The sequence below is a fragment of the Trachurus trachurus genome, assembly GCF_905171665.1.
Source record: "Trachurus trachurus genome assembly, chromosome: 21".
Lineage (NCBI taxonomy): Eukaryota > Metazoa > Chordata > Actinopteri > Carangiformes > Carangidae > Trachurus > Trachurus trachurus.
The window spans coordinates 16,690,726-16,704,391 of record NC_139899.1 but is presented as its reverse complement, the minus strand read 5'-3'; positions in this window follow the sequence as shown (position 1 = coordinate 16,704,391).

The window sequence follows — 13,666 nt, the reverse complement described above, 5'->3', positions numbered from 1 at the left end:
CAAAGCAACTTGCAGACTATAATTGGCATCTTGTGGTTTGCTTTCCTGAGGAGAAAGTGAATTTTATATGCTTTTATAATAAATAGCATATTTAAGCACCCAGGAAATCACTGCAAGACATCCATCCTGCATCGTTTCATTTATTCTGGTGTGTTTAATTAAAGCTAGGAAACTACATGCAATTTGTGTCTGAACAGTGTCTAATGTCTGAGACTGGTTATTAGATATTAAATTGATGCATAATTCAGGCAATTAAGAAAGTAATCACACAAAGTAATGTAATGGAAGTTAATTATTACTGCATAAGCAAACAGTTCATCAATGCTAGTTAACGCTGTGACTGCATCCCTAATATGCTCACCACGCGCGGAAATTCCTCTCCCTCAATGTTTTGATGTGCTGATTAAACATTGTAGAGGCAGATTAGTGAAGAAAGGAAGCGGGGCCCTCTCACCTCTGCTGTTTGTGAGCGAAAGGGTTCAGTGTGTTGTCGCAGCAGGGAGGGGGTGACAAGTGTGTGTGTGGGGGGGGCTTCATACCTGAAGGGACTACAATTAAGTGTAAGGTTGTTTTAGTGCAGAGAAGTCCGTTCTGTACTCCTGTCACAGGTAGTGCGACTGACTGCCACGTCCCTCTATTGTGCCCCATCAACATGTGTACTGTCTGTCTGTCTGTACTCTAGTGAGTTTGTCTAGTAAAAGATGTGGAGATGCATTATGGGAAATGTAGGACATATGTTTGATGGGAGACTGAATCATAATATCTTGTCCTGTGCCGTAGGCCTATTTTAATCTGTGTCTTGCAAGTCGCTTATCTTTATGGGAATACACACATAAATTAGTGTAGAACACCTTTAAAGGGGCTCTTTGTAAGTTTTCCCCTCTGCAGAATATGGTGTGTTGCCGCTAGCGGGTGGTGGTATCAACAGTCGCTTCAGACATCATTGTGCTATACTAGGGGTTATAATACGCCCTCTGAGCAGCACAACCCTCTTCAGGTCAGACCGGACGCTACAGTAACTCACTGTTGGAAAGTGATGAGACAGTTTTCTTGGACCAGCTAGGTGGTTAACATGCGAACTTCAGTGGAAGAATTGACAGAAACAGAAGAAAAACAAAACCATGATTTCCTTTGCATTTTATACCACTGCGGACAGTTATTACAGCAAGCAAAGGAATGAACTTTCATAATAGTCTCTAATTTCAGTTTATGAAATGTTATTCTATCTATCTATCTATCTATCTATCTATCTATCTATCTATCTATCTATCTATCTATCTATCTATCTATCTATCTATCTATCTATCTATCTATCTATCTATCTATCTATCTATCTATCTATCTATCTATCTATCTATCTATCTATCTATCTATCTATCTATCTATCTATCTATCTAATATCATCTTTCCCTGGCCTGTCTATCTTGACCATCTTATTTTTCTATACAGCGTGAGCCTATTTACCAGTCCTTGTATTTGTGCAAAAACACAAAGCTCAGTGACAACACAGCCCTTTCCTCTGCAGGTTCAAAGAGCCAAAATCACGTAAAACCAACAATTGGGCAGCCAGACACACTCTCTCTCTCTTTTGAAGACATCCGATAAAACAAGACCTTCCAGCCTCGGGTTGTTTTCCCGAGTAAACATGCGTGTCACAGTTGACCTTTCCCGGGGTCAGGCTGCTTTTATATTGGCTGACATGTTTCCAACTTAATAGAACTGTTTAGCGGAGATCCCCTGGGCCCCTATATTTATTAAGCTGCAATGAGTTGCATCTGTCTGGTTGAATCAAGAGGGCCAATCAGCTGAGGTCAGACACATAGTAACAGAGAAATATAGACATGTAGCTACACACAGACACGTGTTTTATATGGGCGCACACAAAGATGCAGACGTGTGCAGGTTTGCAGCATTCACTTGCACACATGTAGTTTTGCTTACTTCCCATTCCTAGTTAATTACGAAAGCCCGTTTTGCCGCTTCATAATTAGTAATGTGTCTGTTTTAGTTAATGTGTAGCACTGAGTGGTATATGTTGTATTGTACTGTATGTCAGGGATTGTTAGAGGCAGTGCAGCATGTGGTCCAGTGTGACACCTCTTTGTCTTGTTTTCTAAGCAGTTTTCTGAGGTGTATTGATTTATCTTTGTTCAGCCATTGTACAACATCCCATAATGCTGGTCATTTTCTTAGACTGATTTTAAGCCCCTGTCTGGTAATCAGGGATAATTGTCAATTATCACAAGGAACCATCAGATCAATTACTGCAAAATCAATGCAGGCACTTGGCTTGTGCTGCCTCTTTTCTTCAGGCAGAACTACCACCTGGAATGGCAAGGCGAGTCTGTAAATCTAAAGATGCATATAAAACATCTAAAATATTACATTTTTAGGGCTGTTTTGTGTTGCTGGAGAATCATCGTAGGGTAGTGTTTTACAATCATGTTTTCGAAATAGCAAGGCACCAGATGCAGCCGTCGTTGCTGTTGTTTTATAACACCTAATGGAGACAAAACTATTGTTACCTCTTAAACTGAAGGCTGTGTATTATATCTTTTCCTTTTTATGAGCAAGCTGGAGAGAGCCTCTATTCCTGGTGGGTGAGATGACTTTTGTGATGAAAGTTAATGTCGGGCAGTCCTGATGTCCTTATTTTCCTCTCAGAGGCAAGATTCCACTTTCACCTCATGAAGGAAAGACGCCATCCTCTGAATGGCTTCCTCCGTGTATGGAAACAAATGTGCTGCTGTAATGGAATAGCCCGGTCAGCAGCCTAATGTATTATCTCCTCCTCAATGTATTTATTTACACTCAACTACTCCACAGATTGTCTTGTCATCTTAATGGGTGAGGATTAATCTGTTGCCATGCTGGCTTAGGTGGATGAAAGAGATTGACTTCTTTTACAAACTTTGTTTGCGGCCCCCACAGGGCAAGTTAACGCTTTAAAGTCGATGCTTTGAGATGCTCTACGATGAGATTTATCCTGCCTTTTTGTTTCTGTCTCATAGAAATACAAGTAAACCTTATTGAGTTAGTTATAAATAGATTTGATATGTGGTCAGTTACAATTAACACGGCATAATGTACCGTATACAGCACTGCATGGGCCACTGTTTTCTTCATTATAACAATAGAGTGTCTCGCTCAAGGACAAACCTTATGTTTTACCAGTGAGGAAGGACAAGCTATATCAAGACAAATGGTAAGGTCATCATTAAATCTATCGCACTATCTATTGCACAATGTGTAATGTTTAATACAGAGTATATTGTGTCTACATATTAGATATTGAGTCCTTGTTTAAGACGGTTGCCAGAATCATGTTGTCCATTTCGATATATGTCAATTGTGCTATAATCATTTTCAGTGAATCTAGCAGAGATTGTCATTTACCCAGTGTCCAAACTGCTCATATTTCATCCCCACCTGAAAGAGGCTGCCATTGAATATAATCACATACACACCTACTGCATCAGACCAAGAGAAAACAGAGTGTGCACTTTGTGCACAGCTATTTATATCAATAAGTCCCGTGCTGAGAGGCACAAAATGAGCGTTTAAGCTGCAGGGCCCAGAGAGCTCAGTAGCAGGTGGGCAGGCTGCTTTGAGGTGCCTGGGCGGAGGGGGTATTCGCTCTTTTACAGGTGTTGCCCATCTCACTGTGCATCCTCGGCTCTGGGAAGGTTTAGGTTTGGGAGGGAGTGGGACAGCTGGAGCAGCAGGCATCGGGGAGACAGAGGAAGAGGCTCTTCTCACTGTCGGGGCCTCCGCAGGTCAGTGCCTCTACCCAAAGGGACGGCGGAGCGAAACGCCATCAATTCACAAACAAAGGAGCCACTTCACCCGCCACAAAGGAAACATATGTGATAGAGCTGACTCCCAAGCCGCAGCTCACTTTAACATGTCAGCCTCTCCTAATTAGCTTTGTTAACTCCCTCTGCTGTCTGCCCAACTGAGGCCTCTCCCAGTCACATGTGGGCTTTTTGTTTACAAGGGCAAATGCTTGGACTTGCTCCCAAAACAGACATTTTCCTTTAACTTAATGCAGTATTCCTAAAACCGGAATCATTTTCACTCCCAAACAATTGCCCTATTATAAATGGATTCCATTGACGCAGTATTGATATATTGATTACTGTAGGGCAAACAACCCAAACATTATAGCCCCTTTTTTTTAAGGTCTTGCTGCAGAGCTGTACATTGTGTGTGCACATGTGTCTCTGAGACGAGTTGTTTTAGATGAAAACAGCTGCTCCTCAATCTTTATCGGGATGTTTTGGAGTCATTACTGAGCAGCCTTCAGACTGTGGTCTGCCATGCGTTACATGTTGCAGTCCACACTGAGCCTCATGTGACCCCTGCTGCTTACCCACTGGCAGTGCAATTTAACCAGGCTGATGACATGCAGCATGACATCCCTCATAGTAGCGTCCCGCTCACAGCCTCATTGTGGGGGTGGGTGGGGGATGGTGGGGTTGAACTCCAGGATCCAGCGCTGACCTCTGTGGCACACAAAATCAAATTGGTCTGTGAATCAGGAGGGAATGTGTTTTGCTTTGTGTATTTTTTCTTAATACTAAAGTAATGCAACAGCAGCGTGTTACCCTTCTTTACATGCCTGGCTCGTGACGGTAGGAAGGAACTAAACCTGAAACTTCCTCAACTTAGTGAAATGAATGAATGGTGTCCTGTAAACATACAGTCGATCCTGCTGTGAATGAATCTCATTATCATAAGTCAACCTCAGTTAGAATTCAGCCATAACTAGATGTCTCTGGCCTGAACACTAGGTGGGTCTGACAACTGATACGGCTGAAATATTTATAGCTCTCTTGATGTTTACGATTTGCTCCACTCTGTTTACCTCCCAACAGTGGTGGTGGATTTTTTTTTTTTTTTTTTTTGGCGTGTATGTGTGTGTGTTCGATGAAAAATAGCACGCAGCGAGCCTTGATGTATTCGTATGCTGCTGTACAGTAAGTGGATTCCATTGGACTAATATTTAACTAAGGCTTGGTGAAATTCAGCCTCTGGCCCTGCTGGCTGCCAGACAGTCCAGCACTTGAGAAGCACCCGGCCCAGAGCTGTGTGACTGCTGCTGACTGAGTGTCATGATCCTAAGATCTCTGCTTTCTCTTTGACAGGAGCGTTTGAAATTCCTGGGTTAAAAGTTCTCTGAGATTATATCTCAGAAGGCTTTTGTGATGATGGTTCATGACAGGTATATGCTTTCAACTGGGTGAAGGAATTCTGCTGAATGCCTTTACTGCACCGAACTTCAAGGACTCGCATCAATGAAACATATACACACAAATGGAATTAGCACCACCCGGATAGTTTGTCACCGGTTGTTTGTCATTTATACACCACCTGATTGGATTCACTGATTGATTGAAATTGAGGTTTATTTTCGCTTAAATTGTTTCCAGACTGTGCTCAATAAAATCTACACTCACATTACAGTATCAATAAATGTCAAGACATTCAGGATGCATTTGGCTTCTCTGAAATAATGATTGTCCTGCTCTTCAGGGATGACTCACTAAATCGGATGTTTTCCATTACCTTAGTTACTATGATGATATTTACCTTGTGCCATTTTTACTGTATAAGCAGCTTCTCAAATGTAGGTGTAGGTGTAAACATACATAATATGTACACATTACATAATACAAATGACATGTACACAGCAGTCTAGTGAAAGCATAGAAAAATAATCACGTACAATTAGTTTAAAATACCAGATTAGTTTGAGCATAGACATCCGGCAGCCTGTGGTTTTTTTTTTTTTTATCCTTCCTCTTTTTTTTTTTTTTAAAGAGTAGGAATATTTACCAAGCAAATGTGTATCAAAATATGGCATTATTCCCTGATAGCTGAAGCATACATACTTTGACATGCCTCAGCAACTCAATGTATTCTACACACTCACTGCCAGCCATGACAGCAGACTCCTTTTTGCTCTTTTTCTCCTCTTTCCTGAGCACTTAGAATAAAAATCACAAATACTGTTGTGGAGGAATACCAAGGTAACAGTCTGGAGATGTCTGGCCAAAAGGGATTTGTCCCTCTAGGTACAAGGTAGGGAACAGTATGCCCTGCTATTTTGCATTTCTGCATTGCTTAGCTGCTCAAGCATGCTTTATGTGGGCCGGGCTCTTGAAGTGTGTCATAGCATCATATGACCGCTGTACTGGAGGCTTGCTGTTGGACTTTACCCAGCAAATATGGATTATGTTAAAGTGGGCTGTGAATTGACGAGGATATGCTAATATGTCCCAGATGGGTATGTGAGGAGCGGACGGCGGGGACACGCAGACAGTATATGGCAGAGGCAGTGTTTGGCAGGTCCATCATTCCGTCATTAAAGGCCACATTATTACTTACAACAAGGCTTGCATGACAATTGCCGGAATAAATGCAGTCCCTCTGAGAGTAGCCTGTTGTGTCCTTCAGTTTCTCTTTGCTTTTCCCTTTTTTTGTTTTCTTCATTCTCGCAAATCTGTTCTCAGCTGCTGATACTGTGGATCTCAGTGCTGTGTAAGGGGGTTTGTGCTTACCTTGTTCAGACATCAATAAGACAGGCTATTAGTAGCTGAGGCCATTCATTAATATAATGAGATGGTTTTGCTTTAATTGATAACCGATCAGTGTTGATGACACATTATGCACTTGTGGATACAATATTTTGCTGCATTTTTCCTAAGTTGAACTGAAGCACCTGCATATTTGTTCTGAAGAGGCAGGACTCCTCTGGAGCTATTATTCTGCGGTACCACTGGGCTACCAATGAGCTGTCCCCTCTGCATTATTATTGAACAAAGGTATTAGGTTTTCAGCTGCACAAGCAGAAAGATAATGGCGGCTTATGTGTAAGTGTGCTTTTGGGACAGCCTTTGTCCTTTTGATATAAACAGCCATGTAAATGACAGGATTTAAGAAAACAGCTGACTGATGCCAAGTTGTGACCAGAATTCCCACTTTACTTAGATGAAACATATAATTCATAATTAGCAGCATTTCACAGAGTGATAAAAGTATTGTTGCACACTGTTATAGTATACTTAGATGGCAGACATTTAAAATTATCTATAGAGCTAAGATGATTAATTCACTAATTGATCGGAAAATTAATCTGTTTCCTTTAATGATTAATTAATTGTTTAAGTTAAGTAATAAAAGACAAAAAATCCATAGGTTCCAGCTTTTAAATGTGAATATTACCGATTGTTTTCTTAGACTTGATAGTAAACTAAATTGTGAGCTAGTTTGAAGACACCACCCCGGACTCTGTGAAATTTCGATTGACATTTTACACAAAGAACAATTAATGTGCAGATTAATCACCAATGACAACAACAATTAATTACAGCTATGTTTCTGTGTATGTTCTATTGTGGTTTATGTTATTTATTGGCTTCACATAGTATCAAGGATCCCTCATTGATCTGATGGTTTTTTTGTTCACCACAAACCTGTGTAGAGATGTACTTGGGTGTGGAGCAAATGACTACTGACACCACATCCAAGCACATCAAGGATTATCATCACAAAAATGACAGAATTAAAGATGTCAAGATTGGCTTTGAACCTCCCCCTGGAGACCTCGCTGGGCGGATAGAGAATGAGGGGGTGGGGAGGGGTGTTAACATTTGTTGTAGACTTCTACACGCTGTATTTGCTGGGGGCATTGTTAGCACATACACCGCCTCCAGCCCAGGATTTAGCCTGGCCCCCAGCAGATGCAGACTGCCCTTTACACACACACACACACACACACACACACACACACACACACACACACACACACACACACACACACACACACACACACACACACACACACAATGCTCCCTTACTACCACCATCCCACCCCTGGAAGGGGAAGAATAGATGCCCTGGGGCAATTCAGCTAGTGTGGATCAGTTCAGATGAGACACATTAAGTGGCTAGTGATAAATTTGGCATGACAATTGCAAACACCATCGCTTTTGTCTGTAATTAATTCCAGTGGTGCCTGAGGCCTTCCCCGTGTTGCTACTGGTGTGGGCCAGCAGTGCTTTCCTAACGAGGCCACATTACAGCCAGGATTATAGCCCAGATAAAGGTGCTCTTAGAGGGAGGTTAGTGAGATGTATTTCTGTGGTGCTGAGGTGGGTAAAGATCTGGAAGTAATTTTTAGAACGTCTAATGCAGGAACAGACTCATGAACACGAAACTAGAATCAAACAGGATTGCTTTTTTATTTATTTATTTAACTTCAGTTGTTTATATTATTAAGCTCATGCACCGTCCTCTGTATCCTAAAAGCACCCTTGCAGAAATTATGTTCACTGCTACCATACATAATAATAAGAGGTAAACAAATACCGTAATATAAAACCTTGCGGAAAGACAGCATGAGTCTAATAAGGAATGATGTGCGGTACAGTAATCAAGTTTCACAATACTGCTTCAGAAATGTAGTAGCTTGAATTTGTCTTAAGGCCTCAAATGATGAACTGGCACCAAGCAGTGGAAATCACGAGTCCACAGATTGCACCTTTAATATTTGGTCCAATGGGTCCTACAACTCGGTTATTCTCATTCAGTGGTAATGTGGAGGCATTAATTAACGGCTTGTACTTCTGAGTAGTTTTATTACGGCTAATGTCCCTCATTAAGTGAAATATAGTTACTCAAGGACATAAAAGAATCCCTCAGCAGCGCCATTAATCTTGATTTCACTTGTGAGAGTACTTGGATATCTTCTGCAACTTGCTCTGTGATGTGGTATCCGTGGCTCTGGCTCAGGCTTAAGGCAGTCTCATGTGTTTACCACCTCCTCTGTAGCCTCCAGCAGGGGGAAGCTGAACACACCACCAATCTGTGTCATTACTCTGTCATTGCATCAAATCACATGATTAGCTTCATGGGGCAGTGGAGGAGTCCTGCTTGGTGTAGCTGGCCGTTGCAGTCCCCGGGTAATGGTCCGGTGGCACTGTGATGGAGGGTTGTGTGCTGTCCTCCATACAGGGCCAAGGATGCACCATCATTCAGCCTACTGGAGATGGCCTCAGGGTGAATCGTGTTCTTTACTGCTCAGACCTTTCACTCGTGTTAGAGCCGAGCGCCGCGCTGCAGTTTCCGTCTAGAAAATATTGCTTATTGGTAACACTTTTTCCTTGACAATGCTATCATAAACATGTGACTTGTTTGGAAATGGGCTGCACTGTGTGAATCATTAGTCGCGCACCAGGCTCGGATCCGTCACAGACGTGCGTAGGCAGACAGGGATCTTTACATCGGATGTTAAAAAAAAATTACTAAACCATTAAGTGGGATAAGGAGTAGCCCGTGTTGGAGTACCTAACAGGGCCAGGTGCCTCAGTGGAAGGCCAATCCGACAGTTTGTCGATGCAGCCTTTTATAATGCAAAGGCTTATAATTATCTCACGCTCGTTCATTTCACACTGACATATCGCTTTCCTAAATGTCAGTCGGAACAGCCAGTGCACTTCTCCTTCCCCCAGCTCAGGAGAGCCCTCTCTGCACCCTGCACACAGCCATGATGATGGCAGTGCTTTAGCCCTGAACGTGTAGCCCCCCGCCGGGGAATAGCGGTTCAGGCATCACCGATCGTTGACCTGGCTATTGTTGTTTGTGATACTTACTGGTAAACTTTTGCAATCAATACAACATCAGCCAGCAGAGCCCCTGGGAATGAAAACCTGAAACAGCGCACTTAATCTTGGAGCTGGCCCCTGCTCCCTGCTCTGCCGCTAAACTAGGTAGTTGGCCTACTTGATGCGGCATTATTGCCGCAGAGGTCAGATGTGAGCTGTCTTGCACAGCGCCTGATGAATGGCTGTTTTTGATAAAGCGCCTCTCCCATCCAACAAGAGACATTTAATAATGATGGACCATAACTGCACACAAAAAAATCCTTGTAGAAGAAAGAAAAAAAATCCCTCCTGCCTGCCTTTCCCCCTATCTCAGACAGTGAGCTGCTAGCCATACTCAGTGCACTTCTGGGCTTTCATACACAGGAACCATAGCACTGCAGGGTTTACCATTACTGCTCGATGTATTTTGCACAGGTAGAGAACTAAGTTATGTTTAATGCTCTTTTAAATGCAGGTTACAAATTACAAAATAGTAAAAATGCTGCACATAATAAAATATTAGATTATGAACTTCAGTAATAATTAAACTACACCTTTACTGTGTATATGGGAAAATCTTTTATTGCCCAAATGTTTCCTCTGGGCATGATATCCCTATAATAGAAAATGTGGGTGTGCACTGCTACGGCGCAGTGTAAAAGCCTATACACTGTTTTACATTGGAAAGTATTCACAAAGGTAACAGTGTTAAATGGTAGCATAATGTCTACAGTAATGCAATTTACCATCCACTCAGACTGCAGAATCCCCCTCTCAATACCCATCTCTGGAGGTGCCCAAAAGATAATTGAATGTCTTTTAAACTGTGGATGATCATTTAACTAGCTCAGTGGTCAAGGCAGTAGCCAGCAATTTTGCAATCTGCCATTGTGATGAGCAATCAAATCAACTTGTATTTAGTTTAAGTGTCTCTAAATAAAATGCACACCTTTTTAAATGAGTATAGTTATGAAAGTGTACGGCGAAATTAAATGCCATTCTCTGGAAAACAAAGCTCAAAGCGCGGTGACAGCTTTGACATAGACAATGCCTTTAGTGACAGGAATAACAAATTAATTGGAACCATAACACATTCTCTCTAAAGGTGAGGTAAACACACCTGACTGTATATTTTTCACCATCAGTTAAATCTCAATTGGATCTAAAAATAAACCCCAAGGCATTGAACAGTTTAATGGATTTTGACGTCTCTGCATTATGCTGTCACTCCAGTATAAATGAATCATAACTTTGCTCTGCGCCAAGGAATTACCATGCATTTTGAGAAAATGCATTGTGCGCCAAGCTGTGAATTATGATGCGAGATCAAAATAAATGTGTAATGACTTTGGAGATGCCCAGAATAATTTATTGGGTGGAGGTAGTTCCACATTGAAAAGAGAGCCTAAGTGGGATACAGAAGCTGTGTGCACTGACACTGCCCTGAATGTGTTTGAATTCTGAAATGTCAGTGTTAGATAGGCAAAGAATCTAGGCTGTTTACTGAAGCTTGGTAAATGAGGGCTTCATTTGAGATGCAGCAGTATTCAATTATATGGTTATTTATTGATCAGAAACAATATATGTCTGTCTGCAGCATGTAAAGATGAATTCAGAGGATAAAAAGAAAGTGTCAGGGAAATTGGCCGATGAAGGATTGCATTTGATCTGGGTGGGAATTCAAGAATGGAGACAGAATACCCTAGTGTTTAAAAAAAAAAAAAAAAAAAACGTGCCAGAAGTGTCTTTGCAATTAAAGTTTTCCACAAAGAACTGTCAAGTGGGATTTAGAATGAGAAGGAAAAAAAAACATAACAACACTACAATAAACCAGTGGGGGAAAAGTTTCTAAAATAAATTGGAATCCCATGGATCCAATGTTTGCTCAATCGATAGATGAAGTAATGATTAACAACAGATTATTTTGATTGATTTCAGTGAAGCACATTGTTTTGGTAATGGCACTAACTGTAGTTGTTGATAACACTAATTGTATAATTATCACCACTCGTTCTGCTGTTAGCCTATAGACACATTTAAATAGAGTTTGTTTAATCAATTAGTTAATTGAAAATCAGCTTTAATGATCAGTTAATTGTTGAGCAAAGTCATTCATTATCTTTTTCCATCTTCAAGGTTATTATTTTATGTTCTGTATCACTGTGACCTCCCCTGGGCTTTGCACTGTTGATGACATTTTTCCACGTTACACACATTCATTTGATGTCACAGTTTAGACAACAATACACATCTAACAACAACAACAAAATCTCTCATTGACCTTGCTGTGGTCATCTTTGAGGGTCGGAGTGCCACTGGGCTGTCCCAGAGCCTTTTGTAGAATAAAGTGTGAAACTTTACATCTCCTGCCCCTCTGTTAGCTCATTTATAGGGCTCAGCTGAAGTGTGCTGGGGTGTGTGATGCACCAGCGCACTCACTTTACATCCCCACTGTAAACACTGTCTATTATATTATTCACAACAGTGTCCTCCAGAGAGATGCATCCCGGTGAGGCCCCTCTGAATATGGAACACCAGCTATTGTGCTTACCTGCTGCCCCATATCAGCGTGGCCCACAGTGGCCCTTAGGTGGTTCTCGTTCAGATCTCTTTAGCTGGGCTGGAGGGTAATCCCTGGGCAGCCGGGGCTTCTCTGTTGTCTCCTGGTTGTTTTCTGTGTAGTTCATAAATTATAGATGGGCCATGTCGAGGGCCATCATGCTGCCTGATCCCTGTCTGTGCTGACAGCTGTATGATGCGCACTGAGTGCAGCAGATTGGGAGCTCAGAGTTTCATCAATAAATATCACTCTGACCCTCACACTTGGCCTCGTGTCAGCGGTCAAGGTAATGGCTTTTTATTATCGTGAAGGGCATCCCAGCGTGGGGTAGTCTTAAGGTTGCTCGTCCATCTCAGGTCTGGAGACGCAAAGACAGACAGAGAGGGAGAGAAAGAGAGAGAGAGAGAGAGGAGAAGGGTAGCTGGCCTGAAGTTTAAATGGACTGGGCTGTTATTATGTGAAGCTTGAGGATGAGTGTGGATGTGTTCTGTGTTTGACAGTCAACAGCAGGGAGCTTTTGTGTGGTGCACCAGAGGAAGTAGTGATTTTCATGGACACATTATTGGATTAAATTAACCTTATTAACCAGCTGTGATGAATTCTATTGAGCTTCGCCGCTTCACACAGATCTCCAAAGAAACTGTGTGAGGGTGTGAAACCGTGCGGCTGTTTCTATTTTAGTGCGTTTGTATTTGATTTGGAGCCTGTCTGTCTGTCTCTGTGTGTGTGTGCGCGCGCGTGTGTGTGTTAGCTGATGGTTAGCTCTAACTGCCTGACTCATAGATGACAGGGCTTGAAATGCCATGATTGTGTACTGAAAGCTCAGGCAGCTGTACATGCTGCATGATGTCTTCAGAATACAGGTTTTTAGACAAAACAATATAGAACAGAACAGCATTTTGTCTAAAGTTCATTCATCAAAAAGCTGCATATTTTGAAAAGGGTAAAAGCCCCACACAACCCTGTCAGAGAAGCGCAAAGGCTAGATACTATAGATTACTTTAATCCCCTGCCAGATATAAAAAGGATAATTACATATTTGTGGTGGAGGCTGTGTGGTGAAAAAATCAATACAGCCTTTTTTGTATGACACTTCATTAGTGTGAAAAAATCTTGGAGCTGAGAAGAACTGCACTGCAATTAAATGGTTCTGCTACCTTAGACTTTGTAATGGCTCTATATTATTATCCAGTTTATTTGAAATAGTGGTTGCACTTGTGGAGTAATTGGAAACCATTGATTATGTACTTTTATGTCTACACTCTTGCACATCATTATGGAGAGAAGCAATAGTTAGTTAGCCTCTCTAATGAAGCACTAATTGCACTAAGTAGGTTAAGATGTTAGTCAAACTGCACTCAACTGAAATCACAGCACAAAGACTTCCAATTAATCTGCACACACTGACTAGCAGATGTTGTTGTGGACTGCATATCTTGCAGATTTTTATTTGCTTTGT